Here is a 23,339-nt window from a genome sequence, read left to right as displayed (position 1 = left end):
AAAGCAATTATACCCCAATAAAGATGTTAAAATAAATAAATAAAAATAAAATGTTTTACATACATTTCAAAGAGACAGAGAAAGAACTTACACTTAGAAATTTTCTAAAGCAAATGGTCTAAGAAAAGGGAGGAGAGGGAATTCCTTTCCCTTATTTTTCACATAGAGAATTAAGCCTCCTATTTTTAATTTGTATTTGCCCTTACGGTGCTAATGTATTCTGCAGTTAATATCCATGGATTTTCTACAGTGTCCTGAGTGTCTTTTATCCACTGGTAATTTTAGGGTAACAATAAACATAACAGGGTTTGTTAACAAAATAAACAAAACAAGGCATATGCTTTGATAAAATATTTTATATGTATTAAAACAATTAGTACTCACCACAAACTATGAGAACAATACTATTATCCTCTTTTTTAGATGAAGAAATTGACAAACAGAACTGAAATAACTCAAGGTAGCCTGGTTCTGAAGTCTAGACAATTAGCTACACTTCTAACCTGCAATCTGTTTTACATAAAATTTTCTCTCTCTCTCTCTCTCTGCCTCTCCGTCTCTCTCTCTCTCTCTCCCTCGCACACACACCTCCTCATATCTTCCACTTCTTGTTAAGAAAATTTTGATGACAAGTTTAATTCTGATAATCACTAACAGTTTCCTTCCAGACAATTTTCTGAAGGAACAAAACTACTCTGACAGCAAATGGCTGCTAGTTATTTTGAATGTTTGGAATTTATGCTTAGTTAATTCCTGCTCAATAAAACAAAAACTTATAAAGCATTAAGACAGGGGATACAAAAGAGAAAAAGAGCTTGCCTCACAGTCTTTGTTATTTCTCATTATAAAGTATGTAGCATGGCCTCTAAAAAGCTGAAATAGTTTATTATATTTCTATCAAAACAAAATTTATTTGTATGAGACAATAATGCCCACAAGCATATAGCTACCAAAGCAAAAATCTTGCCTGCCAAATGTGTTTTCTTATTAAATCTCCAAGTAGTGTAAATTAAGTGTAGGTATTAGGCTAAACACTGAGAATAGTTTGGAGGTAAGGCCTTGGCCTTCAGAAATTTACACACTAATGGGTAAGGTGGAACCATTAACATTCCAAGCACTGTCACAGTTACAAAACCTCTTTTGCATTTACTACCTCATTTGGTCTTCATTACAACTAGTGATGTATGTCTTATTTTAATTCTCACTTTGCAGGTAGGGAAATTGGGGCTCAGAAAGGTTAATTAATTTGTCTAAATTTACATTCTAAATGAGAGGCTGAAACTAGAACTTCTTACTAAATGCTGTGCTCATTCCACTCCACAATAGCTGCTTAATTTACTAATACTGCCTTTAAAATAGAGGGAAGTTAAGTCAGAAAGAGAAAAACAAATATTGTATATTAACGCATATATGTGGAATCTAGAAAAATGGTACAGATGAACCGGTTTGCAGGGCAGGAATAGAGATGCAGACGTAGAGAATGGACATGTGGACACAGGCAGAAGGAGAGGCTGGGATAAACTGGGAGATTAGCTTTGACATAAATATACTACCATATGTAAAACAGCTAGTGGGAACCTGCTGTAGAGCACAGGGAGCTCAGCTCTGTGATGACTTAGATGGGTGGAATGGGGGGGGGAGGGAAGTCCAAGAGGGAGGGGATATAGGTATACATATAGCTGATTCACTTCATGTACAGCAGAAACTAGCACAACATTGTAAAGCAACTATACTCCAATAAAAAAAAGAACCCTCACAAAAAATTTTAAGTAATAAATTCAGATAATTAATCTACTTACTAATTTTAATAAAATAATTAAAATAAAATATATATATAGAATCAGGATTTCTAATACTAACCAATTTACCAATATTTTACTAAAAGGTTTTCTGGTTCATTTCCAAAATCTAATTTGGAAAGTCTCTTGTTTTGTGTTACTCAGCACTCATTTCACCCATATTCTGGTTGCCACACCCTGATTTTCATGAGAGTTAGATACCTAGCTACCACTAGACCTTAGGTTTTGTAGGGAACACTGTTACTCCAATCCTTTTGAATTCCTGTGAGCCCTCGCCCGGCTTCCATGTGCATTTGCTTCCAGTGGTCAGCATTCAAGACTCCTCTTCAGGAGACTGCCCTCAGGACCCTGGATCCACTGTACCCTCATGCACAGGAGATCTGGAGATCATGTTTATCCAAGCCCAGTCATTGAAAAGGGTAGGAATAAATTACACACCAGCTTTCCATGTGGGAAAAGGTAGAAGACATCCCTTTCTGGACAGTTCCTGAAACATACCCCTTTTCTGGACTCTGCCTAAAATTACATCCTTGCTTGTTTTCCTTCCCATCCCTGTCTTCCTTTCTGGTTTCTTCTAGGAATACTGCCTTACTTACCTACAAAGGAACCTGGGGAACCTGACCTAAGACAGAGTGTATCATATGACCTGACCTTACACAAATTGGTGACTCATATTCTCCTGCCGTAGGTTTATGTTTAGAGTTGATATACAATTTAAACCAATGAGAGAGAATAAGATCCCGGGAATCCTATGGGAGAGAACACTGTCCCTTCTTAAGGAAATTGGAGCTAAGAGAATGTAGAGTTTTCACCTTCTGCAGCTAGTTTTTCTGAGCCTGTTGGAGAGTAGAGCCAAAACATTGAGTCAAGTTGAGCCAAGTGGTGGGGAAAAAACAGATGCTAAGGATCTCATTTACGCCAGTACATCAAGCTTTGCCTGAAGGCCGCCCTACATCTGGACTTCTCAGATACTTGAGCCAAAAAAATTCCCCTTTTTGCTCATGCCAGATTGGCTGAAGTTCTCAGAAGAATAACAAACTATTTCCTTATTAGTAGAGGAAAATTAGATACATTTTTCAATTGATGTAATGTAAGGAGTGTTGAGTCCATTTTTTGGTCAACAATGAAAAACGACTTGAAATCATTCAATATGCTCAAATTTTAGGATTATGTATTTAAAGATAGAGAACAGGCCACTGCTTTTTAAAACTGTTTTTATAAGTATTTTCTAGCAAAAGATAAAAGGGTCTCCCTGAAATATCATTTTTGTGCTAACAGAAATTCCATCTTTGACAGTAAAACCAGATTGTAAACAGCACATTAAAATTATCTTAGTAATTTTTCACTAAATTAACCCAAGGATTTACATACTCTACATGCAACATATACACTTTAAGTATTATATTATTGATTACTATTTATGAAAGTTGAGAGAGGAAATGTGGTATAAATAATTCCAAAGATAGCACATCCTCACTGAAAAGAGATTATGTTGTTATTATTATTACTATTATTAATTAAAAGCAGTGTATAACTAAGAGTATGGATTCTAGAGTGACATGGGTTCTGGAACTGTATGCAAATTCCGACAGATTCTAGCTATCCAGCTGTTTGATTTTTGGAAAAAAATAGCTTTTCTGAGACTGAATAGCCTTATCTGTAAAATGAGAATTATGATGGTATTTATATAATTAAGTTGTCTGAGGAATAAGTAAGATAATTCAGTTCAAATACTTAGCACAATGTTGGCCATATATTTATAGTAAAAATTTAAAATCAATAATTATTGTTTCCAATGGGGAAATTGTTTATTCATATTTGTCACATACACTGGTTTTAAAAGAAATACTTTTTCACAAAAAAAAATCTCTTTAACTTAGTAAATAAAAAGCTTACATAGCTAAAAGTAAAATATTTGACAGCATCCCATATCTGTGGAGAGGTTCTCAATGCCATAAGCACAGTGGTCAAATTATTTATATTTTATTTTTTCCTTTTTACTACTATTTAGATATATTGTATACAATAGGATATTTTTGAAAAATTTAGCGTGAATTTATCAAGGACTATTCAGACTTTGAGTTATGCACCCTAGATATTTTAAAGAAAGAATCAGGTTAAAAGTTGTATTTTTAGTGAGGCCTCTTATTTGTAAAAATTCATAAATATATGTGAATAAAAAATTTCTTGAAAGATAAACTCCAAAATTTTAATACTGTTCAATTCTGGGTTGTGAGATACTAATATTATTTTCATTTTTACTTAATTATATTGTCTATTTTTCATATCATTTGTATGATTTACTTTTCAAATTTAAAAATTAGTTTTAAAAAGAAAAATAAGGGCTTCCCTGGTGGCGCAGTGGTTGAGAGTCCACCTGCCGATGCAGGGGATGCGGATTCGTGCCCCGGTCCGGGAGGATCCCACATGCCGCGGAGCGGCTGGGCCCGTGGGCCATAGTCACTGAGCCTGCGTGTCCGGAGCCTGTGCTCCGCAACGGGAGAGGCCACAACAGTGAGAGGCCCGCGTACCGCAAAAAAAAAAAAAAAAAAAAAGAAAAAGAAAAAGAAGCAAAATAAAATAAAATTAAAATATGGCTAATGTTGCACATGCTCATCATAGTTAGAGAACACGCATAAGTAGAAATTTGTTGTTTCCCTAATTTCTTGATTCATTATCTACACATGGCAGTTTTGCTGAAAATCATCTATCACTCAGAGTACAAGTATGGGTTAAAAAAAAAATACTTTCCCAAAATATTCCAGAGGAGCCTAAGCCAGAAAATCTCAAGTACTGCCAATAGCTTCATTCTCTATGGGTTAAAGCCATTCCCTTTAGAAAGTCATGAACTTAAATAATTTGGAATCCACAGCCTTCTCTTCTGTAGCACATAGTTAAGAAACTGAGTTTTGGGGCCATTTCTGTAAAGGGAGATATAAATAAAATCTGTCCCTTTAACAAGATTTTTTAAAGTCTAGTATTCAGTTCCTTAGATTTTTTTTTATTGTTTATTTTTTAATTTCCCCTTTCTAGCTCTAGTTTCAAAAAGTCAAAGTAGAGAGAACATTAGGCAAGACATATAGCAAACTGCCTACAAGTGACTTAAAAAAAATTGGTATTTGATTCAGAAGTCTAGGTCTTAGTTGAGTCTCTGAACTTGGAAGGTTAGGTGTTTCCAAAGTCACTTCATCTCTCTGAGACTTATCTGCCTTATATAATAATTAAAGTTAGGATTAGGTGAAGGCTGAAGCTTTTTCTGTCTCTAAAATTACATTTTATATGTTTACAGTTAATTCCTATAGTTAAAATCAAATTTTAAAAGTCCCAATACAGATTTATGTGTGAAATATATTCATTATAACTTCTCATATCTGTCAAGACCACATAACCAAAGTTTTCCCATACCCTACAATTTGACAGCAAATTTCCTAAGTAATCTTCAAATGCTTTTCTCTATTGAGAGTAAAAATATATATATTAATTTGGAGGTCATTTAAGATATTAGTTCCATTTAAAGGAAAATAACAGCATAACTTGTTTTTCCTCCAAATATATGTAAATTTATTTTGGCTCTTGCTAATTCATAGAATAGCCTAAAAATTAGTTATAAAATCTTAACAAGAAATGAAAAAAAGAGATAGGGAAAAATTAGGAGGAAAGAAGAAGGGATGTAGGAAGAATGGAAGATAAATATAATTGCTCTTGACATCTTAAGAATATTTAACTTTTGGATGTCTTAGCCCAGATTCTCTAAAATTCAGAGCCTGAAATGAAAACTTATATGCTAACATTTTATGGGTGAGGAAAATTGAAATCTCAGGAAAAATGGAGTGAGGGAAAATGAGCTGAGGATAGAAGAAGACCCCACATAAGAGGGTGCATTTCTGAGCTGGCTGTAGCCAGGTAACAAACAGACAGCTTCTCAGTGTGAGGGGCATCTGAGAGAACCACTGTGCTGCAGAAAGTTTCTCTGTTTCTTGTCTCCCACTGACCAAATTCCTCCATAGGGCTCTTATACCCAGGCTTCCAAGTTTTTCAGTTCAGTCTTACTGGGCATCTTCTAGGGGAGACAATCTCAAAGTAGCAGAGGAAGCCTCCAAAAGATCTAGTGGTGCCTTGTGTCTCAGAAGCAACAGGAGAACCCGTGGCAGAAGGCAACTGGTGTAGGTAAAGGTGTGAGGTGAAGTGCTGCCTATCTATGTCAATGAACAACATGGCAGACCAGGAGCCCCAGCCTGAAGGTCTGCTGCCCAAGCAGGTAGATTACCATGAACACCACGACACAGCATCAGAGCTCAGTGGGACTTCCTCTCCAGAAGATTAAACCTACCAGAAGGAAGATAATTCCAAGTGATCTTTCTGGAAGTTCATTACAAACATAGTGCAGAAAGGGAGATGTGAGCAAATCTGAAGAGTCACCTAAACTGCGTCCAATGCCTGGGTATAATAATTCTCCATTTCTGTACTCTGCTTTAGAATTATTATATAATAATATTTTTGTTAACCAGCACGCATTTCTAATCTATTCATTCTCTGAAGATAGATGGCATTCTGAAGGAAGTCAGTCCACTGTAAATTGGTCTGCAAGGAAGTTATTTATAACAGGAAAGTATAGCTCTCTTTAATAGCCAGGTAGATTTATTGCAGAAAACATTCATTGCCTGAAATATTATTTCAGGTTGTAAAGGTCAGCATAATAACATAATTTCCACCAATTAGCTTTTATGCAACCCTTAGGTAGCCAATGGTAAAGATTATTTTAAAATGATATCTAAGGATCAATTTCAACTGGCCACAGGCCTTTTGGCAATGGTTGTTTTGTGTGTTTTAAAAATAATGTCAAAAGAAAAACACACACACAAAACTAGCACCAGTCTCTCTTAAATTGATTTTGATATAAGTACAAGACTGGAACATTAGTTCTTGGAAATGTCCAACTCTTTCAAAGAATTGAGCCTTTCTTGAAAGAGAAGAGAAACCATCAACACTTTGCTGAACAGGGATTTCCCTGGTGGCACAGTGGTTAAGAATCTGCCTGCCAATTCAGGGGACACGGGTTCGAGCCCTGGTCCGGGAAGATGCCACATGCTGCGGAGCAACTAAGCCTGTGCACCACAACTACTGAGCCTGCATGCCACAACTATTGAAGCCCGCGTGCCTAGAGTCCATGCTCCACAACAAGAGAAGCCACCGCAGTGACAAGCCTGCACACAGCAACGAAGGGTAGCCCCCGCTCGCCGCAACTAGAGAAAGCCCGCACGCAGCAATGAAGACCCAACACAGCCAAAAATAAATAAATAAATAAAGTTATTAAAAAAAAAAACAAAACTTTGCTGAACAATGTTAATGGATGGCTTGTTTCTCCTCATGAAACTGCACAGAAAGATAAACCATGAACTATAAATGTGTATTTCTTCTCTCTTTAATTTGTACTCAACCTTATTTCACCAATATCCTATAAGGTTTGTCATCATTAGGAGCCTGCAAGGTGGTAATTCAGAAAAAATTCCTTGTGGGTAGGAGGATAGATGATAATTCAATCGATTGGTAGACTGCCTATTAATTAAAAATATATATCTGGTGACACAGGAAGTACTTCAAGATTACTTTGAATCAGAATTTTTATTTATATCAGAATCCATAAATTCAAACATTTTTTCTAAATATTAAATTACCTTAACTGATATTATATAATTTTGTCCACAAATGTTGTGGCTGAGGCTGCAGTTTTTCTTCCAATTCTATTTTTCCCTTCCTTTTTTTTTTTTTTTTTTTGGTAATAGAACTCTTAAATGTTAGCAAGGTACATGATTATCAGAATAAAGACCATATCCCCTAGTCTTCCTTGCAGGGAGGTATAGCCACCTCACTAAATTTGGCCCATGTCTTGTGAACAGAAGTGAGAGCACACCTTTTAGATCTTGGCTTGAGGGAGAGGAGAATACACTCCACTTCCCTTTTTATCTCTTCCTTCTGGCTGAAAGAAGCTATGGTGGCGAATGTAGAAAATGTAAATTGTGACAGAGATAGTAATGCTCACCAGACATTTCAGACATTCTATGTATTTTCAATATATCCCAAACCCATGTATTTAGGGAAGGCCAGATGCCTACTTCTGTTCAGTGAACTGAGAGAGGAAGTGACCTCTAACACTTCCTGGCTTAGGTAGGGAAAATACCAGGTGCTAGTCTGCAGTATCTTTTTCCCTCTGCAACGGTGACCAGTGAAGCTTCATATTCCATTTGTTGGTGCTATCAGACCATAGAGTCCCCATCCTCCCACATTCCTGAGTGACTTTGTGGAACAGAGCTCTTTGTTGATGATATGCTACAGAGCAAGTAGACAATAACCTTTCTTACTTTAAGCCTCTGGGATTTAAGGGTTAACTTGTTAATGCATAATAGCTTGTCCTAACTAATGAATGGACAGAGGCAACATTCTATGAAAGGTAGAACACGGAGCTGAGAGAACTTGGGTCTCCAGCACTGTGGAGCTTTCATATCAGTTTTGGACCTCTTAAAGAATTAGGTAAGAGAGAAATAAACATCTTTCTTCTTTAAACTTCTGAACTTACCGCCTTATATATGAAGTTTCACAGTATCCAAAGAGTCATTTACCAAAGTTGAATTTAAATTCTTTAATGTTTATATTTTCTAAAATAAGAATTATAATTGGTCACAATAAAATAACAAAATCATAATTGCTAGGATTGTTAAAAACCACTATTTTGGAATCTCCTTTGAATAATGGTCTCTGAAGATATTCTCATCCAAGATTGTTGTATTTTTAAAATAAATACACATAACATACCTAATTCTGAACTTGCACACCATCTTTTACGTAGTAATGAACTTTTATTGAACTGTTACTACATTCCACGAATTGTACTATTTATGTGCATTACTTTATTTACTCTTCACAACTCTATAAAGTAGATACTATAATTACAATCTCCATTATATAAGTGAAGAAACTGAGATATAGAGAGGAAGATAACTTGCTAAAAATCACACAGACGATAAATGTCCAAGACAAGATTCAAACCAAGTTTTTAATGATTTAAGAGCCTGGTCTCTGACATGATACTATATTTGTGTTCATGGTGAGATAAATGCACACAGGATATTAAAAGTCCTTTTTAAATTTTATTCATCTTAAATGTATTTTTTCCTTTTTCCCTTTCTTTCTGGTTTTCTTTCTCCCTCCCCTTCCTTTCTTTCTTCTTTCTTTCCTTCCTTCTTCCTTACTTTTCTTCTTTCCTTTCTTGTTTTCTTGTGTTCTTTCTTTCACTTTTTCTTCTTTTAAGAATGAAATGCATGCGTGCCTTACTCAAGATTAGAAATCTGAGGATTGCTGCATTTGTCTCACACTATATGGCAATAGATCTGCATGAGAAATCATGAGCTTCCTCTACTTGCATCAAATCTTCTATTACTCCTGTAGACATAATTTTATATCTGGAAAATAACTTTTTTGAAAATAGCAAATTCATTCTGGAGGATTGTTTTGCAGACAGTTCTAACGGCAGGATCAATCTCGTTTTCATTGTTCCTTTCACTTCATTTAGTACAGGTGCCTGTGCTGCTTTTTCTGTGTCCCAGCATCCCAAGTGGCTCAATAGGCAGTCCCTTGACATGGAGTGAGACGCCTACAAAATGAGCTGGGGGACTGTTTCTGGCTAGGCTCCCAGGGTGGGTGTGAAACATATGGCAATGAGAGAGGAAAATTTCTGTGCTGGTATTGCTACTGACACTTCTAATATAATTTTGATATGTTAGCATAATGAAATATGTTATACATGCTAGAATTACAGAAATAAAAAGCATGATCTTGAAAAAGGTGTTTCAAGACTAGAAATAAACAGAGATATGCATGATTAAGGTTTAATAAAGATAGATATTCTGTACTGTGGTAGCAAGAAAGAGAGATGTGGAACAGAATTTAGTCACAAAAAGGAGAGGGTAAGGGGTTAGAGAAGGCTCTGGGAGCAAGTGATCCCTGCTCTGAATCTTAAATAATGAGTAGTAGTTAGCCAGGCAGGTAATAGTAGGAATATTATGTTGGGATGTACAACATTGCTATTACACAATCATTTTTCAATTATAAAAATGACAATTTCTAATGGCTTAACCTAACCTAACAAGTGCTTTTCATTGATCCAGGAGTTTGATAATTATTAATTTATTTAGTTCTCATAACTATCATAGGAGTTAAGTACTGCCGTTTTACACTTAAGAAAATGGGCATAGAAAGGTTAAGTATATTCTAAAAAAAAAAAAAAAATCAGTAGAAAAGCCAGGATTCGAGCCCAAACAATCTGGCTCAGTCATTTTCTTAAAAGCACTGATTTGCAGTCAAGACAGTAAAGGACACTCCTTTCCTCTTTAGAAGTAGATGATTCTGTTCACATACATCTACATCTAATTCTCATCAATTTCCAGCATTCATGCTAGCTTAGGGCCCCCCTACTAGAGAAAAAGAGAATGATTATTTAAAATATTTATTCACAAATAAAAGTTTACCTCTTGATGGCCTCTAGATTATAATATCAATAAAGTAATATTGTTAGGACTTTAAAACTTACATACTGTACAGCCAAATTTTACTAGATTCATTAAGTATCTTTTTTCCAATTAAATATATCTGTTTTATAGACTTAAAAGTGTGTTACACGCCAGTTTAAATATTTATTGCGTGTGTATACAATCACAACCAGAACACTAACAAGAATTTTTTAAAAATATTATATAAGCTCATTTACAGAAAGGAGACAACTTTAATTTCTAATAAATTGTTTATAAAATAAACATACAAAAAAGCTCCATTAACTACATTAAAGGCTATGTCATCTTGGTGCCTTGAATAATATAAATGGAATCAGTAGATTTACCACGTAATTTAAAATTAAATCAGTTGTGAATACATGATTTGAATATTAAGTTTGGGTATAATTGAATCAGTTTTTATTCTTATAACTAATATAGTTTCACAAAGTTATATAGGTCAAAATCAAAATATTTTAGTCAAGGTTTTTTTGTTTCTTTTTTTGAGCCAATTGCTCATATTAACTTAAACAGAACAAGGGATTCATTCAGAGAGTTTATAGAACTGTTGGAACGTCCTAAGCCAGAACAGCTACAGACAAGGCAGAATCCGATTCCACTACTGGTCTGGGATGTGCTGGTTCATATAGGTCAGGAGTCCTATACAGGTATAGGTCTAGCAAACCCTGGAGACTTCAGCCAGGTACAGTGCTTTGATCAGCAGTGGAAATACTCTGACTCTTAACTCTTATTTCATGTTTGTATTAGTCAGCTAGGGCTGCCATAACACAATACCACAGACTTGGAGGCGTTAAACAACAGAAATTTATTTCTCACAGTTCTGAAAGCTAGAAGTCCAAGATCGAGGTGTTGACAGGGTTGGTTTTTTATTGAGGTCTCCTCCCATTATCTTCACATGGTCTCTCTTTTGTGTGTGGTCACCTCTAGTGTCTTTCAGTTTGTCTAAATTTCCTCTTATTATAAGGACACTAGTCAGATTGAATTTGGACCCACCCTAACTTCCTCATTTTAACTTAATCACCTCTTTAAAGGCCCTTACATTCTAGGGTACTGAGGGCTTCAACATACAAACTGGGGGAGGGGAGGGCATATTTCAGTGCATAATATTCAGTTATACGACCCAAAGTCCTCGGTAGGATTTTTGACCTATGTATGGATTTATTTTTTTAGCTTGTGCCAGATTTGGTCACATTCTTAAATGTTTTTGGACAATTCAGGCTAAAGTATGTGTAAATTTTACAATTACATATTATAACCAATAAAGGGTATATTCTTTTCCATTTTTTTCAAATTAAGCAAAGAAAATGATTTCTATTTGTATTGCTACGTAAGAGACTACCTGAAAAAAATAAACTACTACTTTTTATCGTTCTGTGGGTTGATTGGACCTATCTGGGTAGTTCTCATTCAGGGCTCCCAAGTGGTTTTAGTCAGAAACCACAGGCTTGTGCTGGAGTCATCTGAAGGTATAACTGGGCTGGGGTCCAGAAGGCTCTTCATTCACATGCCTGGCACTTAAGCAGGGATGGCTGGAATAGCTGGAGACTGACCGGCATCTCTTTCTTTCCGTATTGCCTCTCCACATGACTAGTTTGGGCTTCCTCATAGAAAGGCAGCTCAGAAGAGTTAAACATCAGATATGACCACCAGCTTTACCCCATAAGCTTTCTAAGACACTCAGACAGAAACTGCAAAACTTCTACGACCTTGCTTCAGAAGTCGCTTTCACCACATTTTATTTATTACATAGGTCAGCCCAAATACAACCCAGGGGCTGGGGTGGGGAGGGGCATACAATAATGTGAATATCAGGGGCATAGTCCATTGGGAAGCCATTTTGGACACTAACTACAACACTTGTTTTATTCATAATAGGATTAACAATAACGATTTGCAATTAGATGGAGGGAAAGGGAACTTTCCTACTGATTATTTCCTGAAAAATACATCAGTAAGTATAGAATTCTCCGTGGCATAAGTAGGTTTTAACTAGTTATTAAAATAAACTGAGTAGAAAGTTTATTTTAACTTTCTACTCAGAAAGAAGATTTAAATCTTCTTTGTTGATAACAACAATATCCAATATAATCATTTGCACTGATGTATTACCAAAGTATTCCCTTGTAGGTGTTTTACATAAAGTAATCAACAGTCGCTAGTGTGTGGCCCATGAAGCCCTTCTACCCAATATGAACTGACAACAAACAACACATACCATTAGCAAGAAACCTAAATCTACTGTATTCAATTTTTTTTTTTTTTTTTTTTTGCAGTACGCGGGCCTCTCACTGTTGTGGCCTCTCCCGTTATGGAGCACAGGCTCCAGACGCGTAGGCTCAGCGGCCATGGCTCACGGGCCCAGCCACTCTGCGGCATGTGGGATCTTCCCGGACCGGGGCACGAACCCGTGTCCCCTGCATCGGCAGGTGGACTCTCAAACACTGCACCACCAGGGAAGCCCTACTCTATTAGATTTTGAAATGAATTGTCTTATTATATCCTCATTGCAGCATTTTGTAACAGCTATTATTCTTCTTTTATTGATGAGGAAGCAGATGAAAGAACAAGTGGAGATATTTTTTCTAGTTAACATAGCTAGTCAATGTCAGAGCTGGGATTTGATCTGTGTTTCACTGACTCTATATATTTAACTGTGTACCAAGTCTAGGCATCTTTAAGGTAAATCTACAACATGCTTTCTAACCAATCTACCATTTTCAGAATTAATCAAATGGGTAATTTAATAAAAATCCATGGGGGTAAGAAGATCTGACGCTTGTACCAACAGACTGTCACTTGCCTTGCCAGTTATTGTTCAAGGGAACAGGAGCCTTGCCTTGGCAGTGACTTTGCTGAGACATGGAAGCAAGAGCTGGCAATTCTCTGACGCAAGCCAAAGTTAATGCTACCTCTTTTCTCTATAAACAATGGAGGAATATCATCATCTGAATAGTAGACAGGACAATATTTCTGTAATTGTTTTGAAGCATCACAGCGTCACATTTTCTCTTGCCATTAGTGATTTGACATGCTTTTAGTTACTGTGATATTAGTGATCTGAACACTTCTTTACATGTTAACTTAGTGTTTGCTGATCATGGTGAACACTACTAAAGGAAAAAGTATTTAATAAAGAGTTAATAGGCAAAGCCATGCAATACTAAGAACACTTCTCAAATTATATATCAAGAAGGCAACTCCAAAATCGAGTAAAAAATAAGAAATTACCTCAAATATAATTTGAAACAAAAAATGCCGTTTAAATATTTTTTCAAGTATTAAACATAAAATCCTGGGGTAAGTTTGTATTGTCAATTTGAAGTTTTATTTTTATAGAATGATATAATCAAACTTTTAAAAAACATAATTACACTCCTACATTTTTGAAAAACCTACTTGAAGAGACAATCTGTTAATATAGATGATTACCTGAAAGCATAAAATATATACTATTTTCAATGAGCTGCTAACTCAGAGAGTACATGGATTACTTACTATGGTCTATTTGGAGGAAATACAATTGAAAACAAAATTTCCTCTCAACCCAGAAAACCTCTCCACAAAGGTAAAAGAGAAAGTAAACAGTTTTGCTATTGAATAAGCATTAAACCAGAATGGGATGTGCATCACAGTCAATCTTCTGAGAGACTGCAAAGACAGAAAGAACTCTCGCTCTTTTATATAGCCGGGCAGATTCACCCGTTACATACATGTTCTCAATTTAAATGATGACTGGTCCTCAAGAAGACTTGACAAAACCATTTGTCACACATAGTTCATCCTAAATTGACTTGGCAGTTGAGGTGATTATCTGTGTTGCCTAATTGATTTTATCCAGAGGAAAATAAACTTCTCATATTTTTCTGACAAGAGGTAATTTTAGAGTTAGGCACCTGCTGCAGTTAGGCTTCTATTATCCCACAGAAACAGATAGGTAAGGACAGCATCTTCTTTGATGATTACATTTTAAAGGGATGTTTCCCAGGTCCTGGAGAAAGACATTCCTGGGTCTTAAAGTTGACAAGAGGCTTATTTAACTTTTAAAAAGATTTGCTTACATTTCAAAGAGAGAAAGAAATAACTTACAATTACAAGTTTTCTAAAGTAAATGCTCTAAGGAAAGGGTGAGGAAGGGGAAGGATTCTATTTCCTTATTTTTATCAGGGAGAACTAAACCTCTCATTTTTAATTTTTATTTGCCTTTACACTACCGTCTGTAACTGCTTCTGGTACTGAAAACAGTGAGTCAATTTATGAAAGAAGACCCACATAGTGATTCTATGGGAATCAGGAATACTAGAAGCTATCTGAATTTTTAAAAGAACATATTTGATGCTTTAGATTTTATAATTGGAAAGTGATATTAGTTTTACGTTTAAAAGATATTAGTAGACAAGTCCTTGGAATTTACTTAAAATTATATTTTAAAAAGTACTATACAAAACAATACTATATTTATGTGGTGTTATTATTTTAAAATGCTTATCATTTTCAGTCTGTCCAATCCCTGACCTTTCAAAATAGTAATATTTATTGCATCCTGTGTCTAAGTAAGTCACTGGTGGAAATGATGCCCTCTCAAGTTATGTTGTTAACTTCCTTTTATAGGATATCTATAATTGCAATTTATTGATATGTTAACTAATTTTCATTGCTTAATATAGAAAAAAGATATTTCCCCTTTTTTCAAACAATGTTTTTTGAAGTCCACAATTACCCCCATGAGAACTAGCAATTTTAGGAGGACTTTTTTTTGTTGTTTGTTTATTTTAATGACTTCATGAGATTTCTCTCAATAGCTGAATGAATCAAAAACAAAACTGCATTAAGCTTGAATATTGGGAGTTTGGAAAGGCTCCCCTCCATTAGTTAAGAGGCTTAATTCTATAAACATGTTTTTCATGCAAAAGAGTAGGATTCAAATAATCACTTCAGCAAAATGACAACTAGTAGATCTGAAGTTTGGGTTGACAATAGAGTGAGTGTACAGCTACTTTACACTCCATGATCAGGGATACCTCTGTGTGGGAGTGGACATTTAAGGTGAGGTTATCAGTGGAAAAGTCAGTGTGATGAACACTATCCTGATTTTCTTAGGCTGATGGTGGGGAATGTTTGCTACATTCTCAAACCTAGAAGAAATTCGAAATGCCTGTGCTGGATAGAATAGCGCCCTCCCAAAATTCATGTCCACCTGACACTCAAAACCAATACCGTATATTAACGCATATATGTGGAACCTAGAAGAAATTCAAAATGCCTGTACTGGATAGACTAGTGCCCTCCCAAAATTCATGTCCACCTGAAAACTCAAAACAAATATCGTAGATTAACGCATATATGTGGAACCTAGAAAAATGGTACAGATGAACTGGTTTGCAGGGCAGAAATAGAGACACAGATGTAGAGAACAAACGTATGGACATCAAGGTGGGAAAGTGGCAGGGTGGTGGTGGTGGTGGTGGGATGAATTGGGCGATTGGGATTGACATGTATACACTGATGTGTATAAAATGGATGACTAATAAGAACCTGCTGTATAAAAAAAATAAAATTCAAAAATACAAAAAATAATAATTGTAACAAATTCAGTAAAGACTTAAAAAAGAAAATGTGACCTAATGTGGAAATAGAGTCTTCAGTAATTAGTCAACATAGATTAGAGTGGGTCCTAATCCACTGACTGGTGTCCCTACCAGAAATAAAAACAGAGACCAAGAGACAGGGGGAGAATGCCCTGTGATGAGAATGGAGTGATGTGTCTAAAAGCTAGGGAACACCAAGGATGCTAGCAACCCAAGAAGCCAGGAAAGAGGCATGGAACAGTTTGTCCCTCACTCACTCCAGAAGGAACCAACCCTCTTGACACCTTGATTTCAGCCTTCTGAACTTTAGAACTGTGAGAGAATACATGTATGTTATTTTAAACTACCCAGTTTGTCATAACTTGTTACAATAGCCCTAGGAAACGATACAATGTGTTGGCAAATGTTTTCTGTGAAGTGCCAGATAATAAATATTTTAGGTTTTATGGGTCACATAAGGTCACTGCTGCATATTATCCTTTGCTCTATTTTTATAACCCTTTAAATGTAAAAACCATTCTTAGCTCTGTGGACTATACACAAAGAGACCCTGGGCTAGATTTGACCCAGAGACCACAATTTGTCTCCCCTGCCTCATTCTCTCACTCCCTTGCTTTAGGAGAGAAAGAGATTACATGGTCAAATATAAGGATATAATCAAGTCTCTATGTTAGGAAGTGAAGTAGAAGGGGTTGAATATAAACAAGCATGAGTTTGGAAAACTTTACTTAGTGCACATTTTGTTGGATTTTTTTCCCCTCACATTTATATTACACATTAAAGCAATGCCTTGTTCAGAGTCAAAGCTTAAGAAATGGAAAGCTATTGTTATTTTTATATCTATGTCTATCAGAGTAAGGCATAAACATTAGAGCACTGGCTCATAATGAAGGAAGTTTGAATTGCTAGAATGGTCAGAGGAGAGTCATGTTTGGACCGTTTTTATTATCATCCCTTTGTTTTGCTTTCTGCAACACAATATGCATCTCTGTTCAGTGTTTGACTGGACCTTTTAACAACTTAGCTTAGCTACTGATGATAGAGAATAGGTGAAGGTATTGTTTCTAAGATGATTTTTTGGCCTATGAGGTAAAATTAATTTAAGCAATGCACTGACCCATTTAAGAGGTGTTATTGGTTGCTATCGGACTTGTCTTTGTTAGTGATTTTGGTTTGGGGGAAAAGCCAAGTAGACATTCATAAATTCTTGAGGATCTGGATTATATATTTCATTACTCCACGGTGAAAACACAGAGATCACTAAGAAGAGTAAAAGGCTGAAGAAGGGGTCCTCAAGTATAAAGCCTTGTTATATCCTGAAGAGACTATCAATGGCCCTAGTTGACATCGGGATTAACAGAGATTACTGGTTTCCTACCTTTAGAGAAACTCAAGAAAACTTCTCCCCTCTCTTCACTCCTTGAAGAGGAGAGAACCTAGGACTCATATAGGCCATCTTTCTACCAGGTAGTGCTTTATCAGGAGTAGGATAAATACATTAATTTGGGGGCCAACTTTCCCTTTTGAGAGGTTGGCTTTACTACGCCTTACCTTTTCTTAGATCTTCTTGTGTAACTGTCAAGGTTCTACTGTGGGCAAAAGGAAAAGGCCCACCCTAAAAAATTCCTTTTGGCTCTTGTAGCTTACATAATGCACTGTGACAAGATAGAGTTTCTGTATGTAAGTCTGTCTTGAATATCAGTGTGATTTTTGTTCAGAGTATCCCCTCTGGATATCTTTCTCCAGATCTCGTGGCTTCCATTTCTATTAATTATGTTTGGCTAGCTTCTCAAATTCAAATGATTAACAGAAAAGATTAAATCAGCTCTCATAAATTGCAAAAGCTAAGTTTTTTGAAGTTAAGAGATTTAAATTCTGAATTTTCTTCTTATCACTTCATCCTTTCTTCCTTCTTTGCTTCACTGGTTGCTTACTAGTTAAAGGATTATGATAATCGAGTCAGTAAACTAGACTCCCTGCAGGAGTTATAGAAAAGGAAATTTTTCCCAGTTTAATGTACTCTGTAATGCCACTGTACATGGACAATGCAATCACAGTTTTAAAATAGTTACAAATTGATAAATACGATGTATTTAAAAGTTTCTATCAAAGGCCAATATTCATTTATTTCAAAGCTCTCCATGTAGAAATATTTCTAACACCAGTTAAAATGAAACAAATTGACCAAAGGAAGATTTTCTCTACTTTTTAATTAATGTATTTACTTATATTCTACCTTTTTCAAAGCAGATTTAAGAAGGCTCTGCAGATGACTTAACTCCTTTGCAGTGAAATGCATGAATATACAATATTGTTTTCCAGGCTTGAGTACAAAGGTGATATATAAAATTGAATACAAAAATTGAAACAAGATTGTTACATGGCTATTTAGATATGCTGCATTTATCTAATTAATTGTTAGGGAGAAATACTCTGAGTCAAAACCGAAGAAATAAACCTAATCCAACATTTTGTCTTTTTGATAGATTTTTCTCAAATATATTCTGGACAGGAATGTCTGGCTCTTAGATTTCTCAAGAGGAAATGGATTTCATAGCATCCCTAAATAACTCATTCTAATACTTAAAAACCAACTGTCAGAAAATATTGGTTAAGTAAATTTGAAATCCATTCTGCTGCTCTCTCAGTTCAGTTCAGACTGAACTATGGAGAGAAAACAACAGGACTGTACTGTTCATATAAAAATACTTGTTATAGGGCTTACCTGATGGCGCAGTGGTTGAGAATCTGCCTGCCAATGCAGGGGACACAGGTTTGAGCCCTGGTCTGGGAAGATCCCACATGCCACAGAGCAACTAGGCCCATGAGCCACAACTACTGAGCTTGCACGTTTGGAGCCTGTGCTCCGCAACAAGAGAGGCCGCAACAGTGAGAGGCCCGCGCACCACGATGAAGAGTGGCCCCCGCCTGCCGCAACTAGAGAAAGCCCTCGCACAGAAACGAAGACCCAACACGGCCAAAAATAAATAAATTAATTAATTAAAATAAAAAATAATACTTGTTATATGCATGTATGCTGTACAAGTAATATAATTCCATCAACTCATGAGTCTCCAGATGCCCTGTGGGACATTGTGGGACATTGTGATGAATGAGGCCTCAGAAAATCTCCCTATGTGAGGAAGAATGTTTGTCAGAGCTAGGGACATAATTCCAGAGTCAGTATGAATATATGTATTAAACATTGCTCCAAAACATTATAGGGAAAAATAAGTGTGATCAATATTTATTCCTAAATTCTTTGTCACATTCATATATCACAATCACATTTCTGCAGTTCTACAATGCTGCCATTTGTTGAAATGCAATCCTTTTTAGCTTGAATATATATATTTTCTTTATTACTTTGTGTTTATTTCTGTACACTCCATCTGTGGGTTTTTAAAACTATATATGTATAGTTTTATATATATATAGTGATATATATATATCACTTTTTTATATATATAGTGATATATATATTTATATATATAGTGATATATATGTGTGTGTGTGTATATATATATATATATATATATATCTCACTTGCTTGAGCACACAAAAATAAATGCAGCATTTTCATCCACTAACAAGGACTTGATGAGGGAGTTTTCAAAAACCAGAGAGCTCTTTAAGACAATATGTAATTAAAAGGTTGATTATTTAGTACACAGCCCAAGGAACATGGGGATTCTGAGAAGATGGAGATAAATGAGCACAATTTTCCTTTCTTTTCCTAATCCAGGTTGGCTGATTCAAAAAGTTGAACCTGGGAGCCATCCTTTTTACTCCATGTTTGGGAAAACAAGAATGTTATGGATGGGAAAAAAAATAAACAAATGAAGGCCTTTGAAACAAAACAGATCTGGGATTAAGATAATACTTTGACATTTAGCTAGATGGCTTTACACAAGTCAACTAAATGTATTATATCTTTTTAAAATCAGGATAGTGTTCTCTCATATGGTTTATTTAAAGACTGGAGGTAAACATCAAACACTATGTCTCTCATATAGAAGTTACTCAATACATAATAGCTACTAAAATTATTATAATTACTATGTAAGTCAGAAATAAACAAACTTTACCAACTCACAGTAACCTAAACTTTTACTTCTGAATAAAAGTATCTCTTTTCATCATGCACAAAATTTGTACCCATTTTGGAAACACACATGAATCAGGTAAGTTCCATGTCAGACAAAGATATGGTACTAATGGGTTTTTAAATTTATTCTCAGCAATGAAAAAAAAATAATAGAAGTCAGGCAGAATCAATACATTGAGAGTTCTGTGACAGCAATAATTTTTTTGTTCTGGACACTTTTGACAGGGGTATTTTAAATCTTAGTGAGTAGCATCCTTTAGAATTGCTTTTAGATTTCTGTAATGTGAACTGTATTGTAAGGACTCGGAATTTTTTTCCAAGAAAAAGAAGTAACTGTAAACCTGAAGAGATGTTTGACTTCTTGTCAGGTCAGGGGCTTCAAGGGAAGAATGGTGGTTCAGGGACAGAAATACTTGGCTGAAGTCTGCCTTTATATGATTTGAGTTTAATTAAATGAAGCTGATGAATTATGCAATAAGGAAATGGCACTATGCTGTCAATGATTTAAAGCCAGAAATCCTTGTGTAGGAAAATGATAAAATTTCTCATAGTAGAAACACAGATATTAAGCCCTAACTTCTGCTCACCAATGTTAGTAAATTTACACAGAGTGATACATATTTTCCCACATTTTTAGGCAGTGAAGACACAGGTGTGCTAGATTTGTCCTAAGTCACCATTATCCCTAAGGATTCATTATTATTCTCCAGATTTTATACATGCACATTTTAAGGCAGGGTTTCCCTCAGATTTCAGAGTCACAGGGTATAAAGCAAAACTTATTTTTATGCCTCAGTGATTTCACTTAAATGGCCCAGCCATCTATGAATGTCCATTCCTCTCTGCCTTGGTGTAAGACAAGGATATGTGCTTAAGTATCACAGAATTCCTGTCCTCTGCCAGGGTGGGAGTAGCAGTCCAGCGAAAGGCGAATCAAAGCAAAAAATGGATGCCCCCTATTGACCACCCCTGGAACGTCTGATCTGTATATTTTACAATCAAAACGAATCTCTATACAAAACAGAAACAGACTCATAGATAAAGAAAACAAACTTATGGTTACAAAAGGTGAAAGGGATGGGGAGAGAGGTAAACTAGGAGTGTCCGATTAACAGATTCAAGCTACTATAAATAAAACAGATAAGCAACAAGGGTTTACTGTATAGTACAGAGAACTATATTCTGTATCTTGGAATATAGTTCAGATATATTCAGTATAATGGAAAATAATCTGAAAAAATATATATATATATATTGTGAATCAACTGTAATTATAAAAAAAGAGATTTTGTTTCAGTAGCTGAAAAGTGATCTCTAAACACTGTCAGATCATAGTCATGCTAGCTTCTGGGAAAGTTGAGGGGATGAGTTCATGTCAGGACCAGCTTTCAGAAGCCAGGGAAGTTTAGATGCATGGTTTCTGTGTTTCCAAACGTCTAGAAAGTTGCTCTCCAGCAAGGGTCAGCAAACATGACCTGCAGGTCAAATTTGGCCCACTATCTTTTTTTATAAAGAAAGTTCTTTTCTTTTTTTTTTTTTGGAATTTGCAGGTTATTTGGAAAATCAACAAATGATCACATCTTTCTTCTCCCAAACATTTAAAAAAATCTTACCAATCCATGTTTCTCTCTATTTCAATATAGATAACAGTGGACATTCAGGCTTTGTTATATTCATAAAACATACAGAGTACAAAGCTTAGTAAACACAAAGAACACTGCTTGATTTATTTTCCCTGGTTAAGTGTGATTCGTGTTAAAAATCAAAGCCAAATTCTTATGAAACTATCATAAAATGTGGCCTAGTTCTCTTAAATAACTGCATTTTACAGTTGGCATTTCCATTTGACCTCTGGACCAAGCCAGGAGTGGCTCACGGGCCACTACAAATAAAACTCTAAAAACTAAGGGTAGGATTAAATAAAAACCTCATCCATCTTCTTCAGTCCAGAAACCAATGTGGTATATATTTGTCCTGAGCTAAACCTAGAATGTAACAAATCTCTTATTTGTAATCATAGCACAAACTTAAAAGTCTATAGAAGTGTAAGTAGATTTCCAGAAAGATTCCTTCCTAGATGGCATTTTTGATATAATATGTGCTAGTCAAGGTATCATGTATTCCTTTAAGCCTCTACTTCATTTCTAGTTCACCTGCTGTTCCATGTAAGAGGGATCATTATGCCTCATTTTCATGAAAGCAAGAAGCTAGGCAATATAATATCTTGAGATCATTTTCAGATCTGACAGGAATATGGGAGGCATTCATTGAAAATTAAGCCATGTCCTGGCTATTGTAAATAGAGCTGCAATGAACATTGTGGTACATGACTCATTTTGAATTATGGTTTTCTCAGGGTATATGACCAGTAGTGGGATTGCTGGGTCGTATGGTAGTTCTATTTTTACTTTTTAAAGAACCTCCATACTGTTCTCCATAGCGGCTGTATCAGTTTACATTCCCACCAACGGTGCAAGAGGGTTCCCTTTTCTCCACACCCTCTCCAGCATTTATTGTTTGTAGATTTTTAGATGATGGCCATAGTGGGAAGCAGCCGCAGAGCACAGGGAGATCAGCTCCGTGCTTTGTGACCACCTAGAGGGGTGGGATAGGGAGGGTGGGAGGGAGGGAGACGCAAGAGGGAAGAGATATGGGGATATGTGTATATGTATAGCTGATTCACTTTGTTATAAAGCAGAAACTAACACACCATTGTAAAGCAATTATGCTCCAATAAAGATGTTAAAAATAATAAAAAGTAAAGGGAGAATTCTTTCAATAAACAAGCAAAAAAAAAAAAAAGAAAAAGAAAATTAAGCCAGTCATCATTTTATTTTCACTCTGCAGAATAGAATATAAAAATTAGCAAATTCTGTATTCTGTTAAATCTCTGGAATTCTATCTGGGAGGTCTTGCTGCTGCCCTAATAAGGGAAAAAAACACATACAAACACACACACACACACACACACACACACACACACTCACATACCCATACACACAATTAAGTTTGCTTACATGATTGATTGGGACTACTGATGTGAACATGTCAGTGTCAGAATTTTCTAATCCAACTTCCTAAAATTACCAGTTCTGGCAGCCATGGAGATGTACCACTTGGATCTCCTATTATGAAGAAAGGTTTGTGTTCAGTGGTAAGGAATAATGTTTGCTGACAGCCTCCAGTTATTAACACCTTCAGGATCACCTCAGTTTTCAAGATGCAGCCACATTCTTCTTGGTTAGTCCCCAGACAATTACTGAGCATGGTGGAGGCACGAAGA

Source organism: Pseudorca crassidens, chromosome 4, assembly GCF_039906515.1.
Source record: "Pseudorca crassidens isolate mPseCra1 chromosome 4, mPseCra1.hap1, whole genome shotgun sequence".
Lineage (NCBI taxonomy): Eukaryota > Metazoa > Chordata > Mammalia > Artiodactyla > Delphinidae > Pseudorca > Pseudorca crassidens.
This window is presented reverse-complemented; position numbering follows the sequence as displayed.